At 32.4% G+C, this 10847-nt stretch overlaps 1 long non-coding RNA gene across 1 annotated transcript; it reads right to left on the bottom strand.

The window, feature by feature from the left end:
• Positions 1 to 1954: 1954 nt before the first annotated feature.
• On the bottom strand, positions 1955 to 3647 carry LOC129972721 (uncharacterized). Its single transcript, XR_008784887.1, has 2 exons — positions 3449 to 3647; positions 1955 to 2113 (listed from the first exon to the last, which is right to left on the bottom strand). It is a non-coding gene; the product is annotated as an uncharacterized LOC129972721 (long non-coding RNA).
• Positions 3648 to 10847: the final 7200 nt, after the last annotated feature.

Genomic DNA, 10847 nt, shown 5'->3' with positions numbered 1-10847 from the left:
TGTCTCCCCGTTGGTTTATATGGAAAATTATTCCTCGCTGCTATTTCCAGAGATTTTAACGACAAACTATAGAAGGTGTTAACGTTATCTATTTTTAAACACATTTGGTTACAACCAACCACTTCTCTCCAAAGGACTATGCCATGAATGGACAAAGGACTATGCCAAGTTATTTTCCTGTTTGTTGTGGTCATTCACTATCCAGTCACTTTTTCGGACTAGTACATCTTTGGAAAGGTCCGATTACTACCCCTTTTAAATAAGCACACTATGTCGAAACAATCGTAGTCGTAATTCTCAGCCAGTTACTTTCTGTTTGTAGTGGTTTGTTCCCAACCACAAGCGTCTCGCGAAGCCCGAACTAGAGACACTAAGATATCCGGACACTAGAGATACTTAAGAGACACCATATTACGAAAATGCTTATTAAATATTGAAATTGACTAGCAAAAAAAGCGATTATATTTCGACATCAAATCATTTGCAAAAACACCGATTTCAATAAACCACCTTGACTATTTTATATATACATTTTGCCAACACATTTTAACTCACTAAGAGGCAAAATTTTTAGCATAGATTTATTAATGAATAGCGATGCATTTTTAAATTAAGAACAGTTAGTCTTTTGTCGCTCATATGAATGTTATATTTTGCCAACCAATTTTAACTCACTAAGAGGCAAAATTTTTAGCACAGATTTATTAATGAATCGAGATGCATTTTTAAATTAAGAACAGTTAAAATCTTGAGTTGCTCATATGAATGTTAAATGCCTTTGAATGTTCATTATTTTCAATGCCTTGATTGAGCCACATTTGACTGAACTGCGCCACCCGCTAGATATATGGATTCTTCATGTTTTATTACCTGTTCAATAAGAGAAAAATTTTAAAAGAACTCAAATGAGTTTAAATATTTACATATCTAAAAAACTTAAAATGGCTTAATGGGGATTTTTTCCAATCTTAAGGTAACGGTATAAGTACCAAATCGCTAAGTCTATAAATACTAAAATTTTGACACTATATTAAAATCTGTCGCATTGAAAGAAGGCATTGATAATGGGACTAAATAAGAGCAGACTCTGAACAAAGAAAATGTGTGTGCGTAAGTCCTATATGACTGATTCCAAGACGAATGAATGATATTTCGTTTCCTGCATAAATAAGATATGCTGCAGCAACCGTCAAAAGGTTAAAACGCGTGTCATATGCGTGCAACTCGATTTTTTGTAGCAAAAGATCCGTAGTCGATAAAATGGGTGCCCTATGACGGAAATTTAAAATATTACGTTTTACATTTCTGAGTTGTTTATTATCTGGTAAAAATTAGGGAATATAAAAGATTCAAACTATCGTAACCAATATTTCTCTTGAATCTAATTTATAGCTTTTCGTGTAAGAATAATGTTAAGCAAAACCATCGAGAAGTTTCTTTTTACACTTTAATCCAGGCAACGCATTTGAAAAAATGAAACTAGCACCAGTTTTTATTAATATTGCGATTTTCTCCTTAAAAATATGAAACAAGTCGTGTTGAATTAAAATGCCCGAGATGATATTAATAAAATATTGTCTTTTCAAAGCCGCCGCAGAGAATCTTGATACGATCGATCCTTTGACTACTTTTAATTGTTCCAAAGATTTTACAATAAAAAGGCAATAAATATTAAGCTCTCGAATAAATCTAAAGAATTGCAGCCATTTTCCACATTTGGATTAAAATGGTTTATTTCAAATAAAATGTAAAAAATGTACATTCGTGTCGAAAGAATAGTTCGTCTCATCGACTACTGTTCAATAAAAGCTCAATATCTAAAAGATCGGATTGGTTGTACCTCCGATACTCATATTTGGGGAAATAATCCTCATAAGTATAAATCTTGAAACCACGAGATACAGGCTTATTGTAGTGTTCGATACAAGACAGGATTATGTATGTAGCTGCTACAAAAAAGATAATGACCAAGTTGAAGGCAATTGCGAACTGCACGACTGAAGAACAAGGACGATCCATGATACAATAAACAATAGCAATGACAAGATTGACAGCTCCAAGGACGCACAGGGCCGTTGCTAAGTGTGATTCCATTCTTCTATTGCTTGTATTCCTGTTAAAGAAAAATCAGAAATACTATTGCATACCATTTTAATGTGAACAACTCGCAATTTCTATTTGTACAACAACCATCTCTCCAAAACATTCCGTTATAACTTCTACACAAATTTGAAGATATAAAAGTAATTTGTCATTCATTTCATGCTTCCGAGCTATAATGGGAAATTCGTCTGGTGGATGTTCCGAGATAACTCGATAGCGGATAATGTTTTTTTTTCCCATAGAAATAATAAGATATAGCAGAAACTTACAAGGATAGCACTTACAGAAATCAACAGTACACATTCAAGCATGAAATCGTTATTAGATAGCCGACACAGTATGAAGTGTGTAGAGAAAATTCACTCGATGGCATTGAGTGTACTCCTCCAGTTTTTATAGTCTACATATCTCGATGCTTATCTTGGTTCGCGATAGATATATCATCAAAACTCTGGTCTATCGAAGATTATCCAATTTTTGTTGGTTGAATTATTTTTAGTTTTTATCGCCGCCATCAAGTATCAAAATAATCACCAAGACTACTACCCATTTACCCGGCATTCATAAAGATCTGCAAGATTCGGACTTGGAAGATTAATTGCGTCGAAAAACGATAATATGGTTTGTGTTTTATGGCACAAAAACATTAATATTATGGATTCATAGTATTATAAATTCATAAATATTTACTGTTAGCATAAGTATTGACGAAATATTGAAATTGCCAAATTTTTAAATATGATACCATTAAAACAATCCTTTGACCTACGAAATTTTATTTTTTAATTAAATGACATCCTATTAAGGATATTGTTATTTCGATTCCTATAATAATGTAGGGAGCATTTGAGATATTGTAGAGTTTCTAATCGAGTTTGGCATAGAGTTTCCCAATATTTTTTTTAATTGTAGATTTAAAACTCAAATTTCAATAATTTGATACGTATGTCAAACATGACATAGTATGCGAATGGGTCAATTAATATTAAAGCGACTAATACTAATTGAACTTTTAAAAACAGCATAATTTAAAAAGGCAACTGAATTAAATATGCAAATCATTTTGTATCTGATGCAACTTTAAAGAAGTTAAATTACTTAGAAAATAAATTTCTCCATTCGATATATAAACATAACCTTCCGAAACCTTTCCCATGAATTTTTGTGGGAAGTTACCACTGCGCACTATAAAAACGAAATATTTAGATGCAATTAAATCATAATACACTTTCTCTGAATTAAATTGGATTCCATTCAATTAAATGACATTTTAATTAAATAGATGTCCCTATCCACTCGTAAAAGTCCGAAAGAGTAAGTAACTAAATTGCAGGCCCGACTTTACTTGGATAGGTCAGATGGATTTCGTCCAATGGCTTCCTTCAGTATATAAGGCACCAAATCTTTGTTAACTTCCCAGATGTCAACACAGATGGTCCTCTAGCAGCAATTAACTTTAAAGAAGCGAAGTGCAACACTTCTTGTCAGACTTCTTAATCTACAAGTTATTGCATAACATTCGAAATTTGTCAATCTTAAGATCGTTTTGGGAAATCAGAATCGATATAAGTAATTTCTTGCACTAGTTATGTTTTTCTATTGGTTAATATATCATCCAATAAACTGATACGAATAAATAATAAGTTCTCTCATCAGGGCAACCATTTGCCATTGTTCCATTGGGGTCACGTGATCTTCCTGAGGTAGACGTGGTCTTCTATTGCGCGCAATAGTTGGCTTCGTGGTAACACTGCTTAATAATCATAGTCTTTCTAAATTCGACTGATTGATTTAAATGTTAGGTTAATGTTCAGTTTGAAATTACTCTCAGGTTTTTTTTGGTAAAATCTTAAAGGTTTCAGATTGTGTGACCGAAACTTGAAGAGAAGGAAATCGACTTGAGTCATTTTTACATCCCATAAGTGAGAGGAAGATTAGTTTAAAATGACAAATTCAACATTCACTCATACATTATATTGCACCTGGAAATGGATCTCGAAATCATTCTCCTTACACTCCAACAACAATTAAATAAGAATTGAGGTTCGAATATAAATCAATTTTATTATAAAGTTGGATTTTTGTATTAGATTCGAATATTGAATAAGGGAAGATAATTTGATTGAAAAGTATTTCGAATTATGTCAAAGAAAATCATGTTTATGAAGTATTATATCGGTTTTGCTTCAGAAATGTAAGAGCCGAGGTGACCTGTTGGTAATGTCTCTTCTTTGGAAGAAGAAAGTTTCAGGTTCGATATCCGATTCCACCAAAAAACCCATCACGTAAGCTTGCCTGATGTACGCTAAATCTGTCATTGCCAAACGTCCTTCTGTTAGTGTGGTGCCAAAGTTTGAAGAATGGGTGCCAGTTCAGGTGTCATCCTCGTCATCTGACCGTGGTTCAAAATTACGAAGGCCGTCCTAAAATAGACCTAGTGTTACCTCTTAAATTGGACGTTAATGTAACTGAACTAATCAGAAATTTAATCTAGCACATAGAATACATGCCCTGTGGCTTAAAAGCATGTCACATATTTGGGATCGGAGCCAGACTTCAAGACCCGTTACCATCAAAGAAGAATCATCTTGTGAGCAAGCCTGATACACTTAAAAAAATATCAGGATAAACGTATTATCGTATTCTCGCTAATATGCTGTGATTTAGGGGTTGAAAAATCAGCTTAGTGCTGCTTCTATCATTGGATCAAAATTTAAAATTACGAGGTCTGGTTCGAAACATCTCTAATGCAATTTGGGAGAAGAAAGCTAATGCAATTAAAAGAAACTAACATGCTCCTAACTTCCACGAAGCTGTTCTGGCTCCATGACAAAAAGGCGATAAAGTGAAGAGAGAGGAACAATTACATGGAGTCTGTGGCTGATACCGGTAAAGCAGGTTTCATACGATACCAACTATTGTGGGCAATCGAAGGTCGCGCCTACTTTAGAAAGTGACCACAATGGGACAATGACAGGTAGTTGTCCCAATGAGACAATCATTTGTTAGTGTGTCCACGTGATGTCCCAAAAGTAGGCGTGATCTTCTATTATGCGCAATAATTGACCTCTTACAAACGCTGCTTTAGAGTGTATATTGGTAAAAGTTCCGGTGGGAGCTCCAAGAGATGAGTTTAAATTTAATTGTGTGCATGTAAATAGTTATTAATAATTAATCCATAAAATATTATAAACTTGTATCAAGGCACACGACAGAAACTATCCTCCAGAAATTGAGAAAGGGGCGAATATGACTTTACCCCATTTCTTTGTATAATTGTTCCTTGAAGAACGAATAAATATCATTCCAGAAAAAAAAAAGTAATCTATGATTGTCATGACATGAATATTGATTTCTGTCGCAAAATAATGCTTACTAAAGATAAATGTACTCCTGCGTTAATGTAGTGAAGGAATAGTTATTAGAATACGAGTTACATTTACATTTTAAGACGCCTCAAGCTATCGCTATGCGATAAATTGTTTTACCACATTTGAATCGCAAGAAAACAGTTATTGGCTTCTACTTTTTAAATTTAAAATTATCCTGTTGCTGTACTTAATTTTTATTTCGAGGGAAACAAAACATTCTCCTTATGACTTCTATTATTCTGATATTGTTGCTCTAAATATTAAATATGAATTGGATTATTTTCAAATTCTCTATGTATAGAATGACATGCAATCAACTATCAATATTTATCGTCTCCTCTTCGTGAGAGAATTCGAATGATATATTTGTACCATTGTGGAGGTTATGTCCATAAGTCAGATCATTTTTCAAATAATTTCATACTTTTTTTTGCTGTCTCCTTAAATGTTCAAAAGTATAAAAAATTTCTTGAGCAAAAAAATTGGTGCATTTAAAAATGAAAAATGTCAAACAAGAATCTACAGTAAAAGTTTACTGAGTATTTAAAACTTCATTATTATTTTTAGAAATTTACATATCTGAAAATAATACATTTTTAAAAACTTATCATCAATCCTCCACATTATGCAACAACGAGTGTTGTGTTTTCTTTCAATGTATTGTGTTCTGAAAATGTAATTATTCGAAGTTCATATTTCACATTTATACATATCGGAAAAGGTTTAATTTATTAATCTTGTAAAAAAAAAACACTGCTAAGATGGTAAAATTCCATTCCATTTTATTATTTGTATAAAGTTAATCTTAATTTTTTATAATGCAATAACAGCTATTTAACTATTTTATAAACTAAACATTCGGAAGTTCCAAATAATTTTAAATTTAAAAAATATTTTACATTTAATTAAAAAAAGTTATGCATTTTTCCGATGGTTATATAGATAATAAAACAAAAAAAAATCAAAGATTTGTGCTTAGAAGAATGTTATCTGTAAATGCAAAATTACTTTTACAAAAAAATTGAAAATCCTTGATAAAATGGTATTATTTAATCAGATTTCATTAGGATGTTTCACTATAAAGTGAAACTCAAAACGATGCCAACATTTTATTACCATAAAAATTTAGAGCTCAGTTTAACGTTTTGCAGAATCTAAGAATGATTTTTTTTTCTTTAAATTTGTAAATAATTTTTAATTTTTAGATACCATTTACGAATGATCAAGACAAAAAGATAACATGTGTTCTGTAACATATATTTCTTCATAAATATTCAATAGTTAATATTTTGCAAATACATCGAGATGATTCTGTGAATTGTAACAATTCAAAAACGTTGCTTGATTCTTAGGTGTTGTATCATTTCAATACTCCTTTCAAGTATAAAAAAAAAAATTAACACTGTCTTTCTAAAAAATATTGCAATTTAATCATGTTTACATTAATCAATATATTATGAACATTCTATAAAGTATCTTTTAAATTATCACGAAAACTGGAACAAAATTTATTTTAATATTTATCTTTGATTCAGTATAACAAATTCTACAGTATCTTATCAAGTCAGATTAAACAAGCTTCAAAAAATTTATTTTCGCTGATTGTACAAAAATTACATCATGTCTGAGTTCTAATAAGTCACTTCATGTTGAATCTTTAAAATAACCATAACAGGAATACCATACACAAAATACTTGTACAATACATACAATAACTTGAATCTTAAAGTTTGCTTTAATTCTTAAAAATGCTATACCAAATTATAAACATTGCATGAAAAGAACTAAAATGTAAAGATCCAAAACATAGATTTTTGCGTTAATCTTCTTTGTCTCGAATATAAAGAATACAACAATAAACTTGCAGCAGATTCAGTTAAATTTAATTTCATTGATTAAAATATAAAAACACAATTTCATAAAGATTATAGCATATCTATATATGCTGCCAACTGCTTATATCCAAGCCTGTAAAAACTCTTCATTGCCTTCGTCTTAAAATTCGCAATGAAGTCATAATAAATCGGTTCCTCCGCATCAAGATATTCAGGTTGGTTGCCCACTAGAGGATAAAGGCTCTGATAAATCTCAAATCCACAATATCTGAAGAATCTATAATTTCCCAAAATAAAAAATATGAGATTGAACGCCCTGATTATTCTATTAGTTAGAACCGGCAATTTCTTGCCATTACGATAAAACGCAATAGCACTGGAAATAGAGGTAAATATTAAAAAGAAATCGAATGATGTGTACAGTTCGGAAATCATTTTGATTGTATTATCCAAAAAAAATTAGTTTTACAGCTCAGTTTCAAAAGTAAAAGTTTGGATTATGAACAGAGAATACGGAAAATCGATATATCTGGTTTAAGCAGCGTTCACACGAGGCTAACTATTGTGCGCAATAGGAGACCACGCCTACTTCAAGAAAATCACGGGATTCCAATGGGACAATGAGAAATAGTTTTCCCGATGGGATAACCAAGTGCCATTATTCTATTGCTGTCACGTGATCTTCCTGAAGTAGGCGTGGACTTCCACTGCGCTCTATAATTGGTCGCCTGTGAACACATTGTGTACATATAAATTTTTCTAGCATTTTGTTATAGGCTACAGTTAGCAATTCTATTTCTGCTTGATTTAAATACATTAGAGTTCTGTTTTACGAACCATAAGTAACAACAGGTTTTATTTTGTGGAAATCTTTATAATTTTGTATCATTGAATCTATGAATAGAAAGACTTCCGAGACGGCATCCTTTCATGAAAATGACCACAAGGACAGATGCTAGTGAAATGTTTGTGATACCAGATTTGAACCTGAAACTCTCCAGTTCCAATGCCGAATATTAGCAAGAAATCACTGTGGTCCCTGCAGTTCTGGTGAAAAATCTTTACACTTTTAGTACTTCAATTATAAATTTTCTGTTGTGGTCAATGTGGCTTTAAGAATGTATCAATGTTGTATTGAGGGTCGTGGTGGTCTCGACTTCGGAACCGAGGGGGTACAGGCTCGAGACTCGATTCTATCGAAGAACTGTCGTGTAAGCAGGTCTTGTGCACGTTAAATGTTTTGCAGACAAACATTCTCCCGCTTTTATTGTATGGAAGTTTGGAGGAAGGATGCCATCTCAGGTGTTATTCTCGCCATTGACATAGGTTAAAATTATGAGGTTATGAAAAACAGCCTGGTGTTGCTTTAAAACGGGGCGTTAATATTAACTGAAATGAACTGCATGGTGTAGTGATTACCCCATTTCCTTAAAGTGTGAATGATGGAATTAGAGTTTTAACTTTGGGATCAAATAATTACAATTTCGAGAATCGACTCCATCAAAGATTTACCAAGTTTTGGACAAATTATATTTTTACTAGTGAATCTAACATTTTGATGCTAAGTCGACTTGCAAACTTGCTCAATGATTTACTGGCTAAAATTTCGTTTCAGACAATCTACCAGGTTCTATTTTATAACATCCGTCCCAAAATTATTCCTTTTCGAAATATTGATAATTTCTAAATAATGTGACATTTAGAAATGAACGTTTGTTGCGGGTGATCGATTCAAACAGTGCTTTTTGCTTTATTTTTTTACTTATGTATTTAATCCTTTTGATTTTAAAATTTATGTACTAATATATAGATGTCTTTCTTGAAAAAACGCGATTTTACTTAAAAGAAAAAACATTTTTTGCTTAGAAGATTTGCTACATTTCTTTAGAAAATAATGCCTCAGTTCGTATTGAACATGTAAGTTTGGAGAGTTCATGAGGCAATTTTATTTCATACTTCAATACCGCCATGCATTTAGAGTAATATTTGTATACAAATAAAACTGAAAACAAATAAAGGAATTCCAGACTTTTAATAAATATTGAAGGCATTTATAGAAATTTTTACATATTACTGCCTATAAATATCTCATTAAGTTAATATTTATGTGTATATCCACACGACTTCAGTTCAGTTCAATTCTATAAACGTCCCATTTTAAAGTAACAAATTATTATTTTGGAACTGTAATGTCTTGATCTAGACTGATCAAATAACGAAACAGAATTTCCAGACAATTATTTATTTTACAGCCCTATATATACAAAGAACAACTTGTTCTAATCTTGGTTAAATAAGTAGTTATTTACATCTGTAGTAGGAGACACAACAGTCAAATTCGAAGGGTTTTCTTGAAACTCAGTTGGTTCTCGGATGCCGAACTCGTGGGCGTAGTCCAACAGTCTACCTCCAATTCGTTTCCTCTCCTCTCCCTAAAAAAATCTCCGCACTTTATTTCGGCGACAATCTCCGCCTCTTAATTTACATTGGTCATTTGAGCTCTCTTTCGGCCAATCGGGCTTCAGCAATATGCTCCCTCAGCGGCGCCAGTGGGTCGTGGAAGGTCCTTTTACAATGAGAAACATTTAGCATCCAGATGTTTGGACAACCCTTTCTCTTTGAAGGTACTATCAATACCTCTTGGACTAGGAATTCCACATATGGTCTTTCACTGTAGTCGCTAATAAACAGATGCGAGACCACCCAGGTGAAAAGATCCACAATCTGGCTATCTCGAGGAGTTAAGTACTTAACAGCGACGACGCAACTGGCTCTAAATGTCTTATCAGTACTGGGAAACGGGGAATGTTACAGGATGGACTTCATAAAATTGAACCACAGTCAGATGACACGGATATCCCCTGCCACCTCCTCTCCAAATTTCCGCACCACACCATGGGGAGGGCATTTTGCTTCAATGAATTTAAAGTGCACCAGACTCACTTACATGAGGGTTCTTCGGTGGAATCGGATCTCTAACCTGAAATTCTCCAATTCCGAATCGGAGACCTCACCACCAAGCCAACGCAACCTGTATGTCAACTGAAGTAAACATTATAATGATGGAATTCCACAGAATCTTATAAATAATGTAATTTAGATTTACGAAGATTAAAATTGCAGCGAATTAACACTTTTAACATGCTAAAAGGGAGTATAGTGTTTTATTTCTAACACATTCTTCCACTTTCTTAGGCTTGGTTTTCTAAAAATGCCATACAAGCGGAAATATTTACTGTTACTTTATAATATTAATATATATTAATTTAAGATTTCATGTATTTCGAAATGATATGCTGTACTATTTTTTGGAGAAAAACTGATCTATTAAATGAATAGGATTCCATGATTAAATTTTGTGGTCCATTAAAAACTAGAATCAAATCATCTAATACGTATTTTAATTTTTATTCTTTCCACAAACTTAAGTGCTTCAAATATTATAATGTTTTGAGTCGGATATGAGACATATAATATAGGAATTCGTGATTCATTCGTTTCTTACTTAATTTGAATGCATGAATGAAATTACTTTCTA

Source organism: Argiope bruennichi, chromosome 6 (genome assembly GCF_947563725.1).
Source record: "Argiope bruennichi chromosome 6, qqArgBrue1.1, whole genome shotgun sequence".
NCBI lineage: Eukaryota > Metazoa > Arthropoda > Arachnida > Araneae > Araneidae > Argiope > Argiope bruennichi.
The sequence above is the reverse complement of the archived record's forward strand: the minus strand, read 5'-3'. Positions and strand labels throughout refer to the sequence as shown.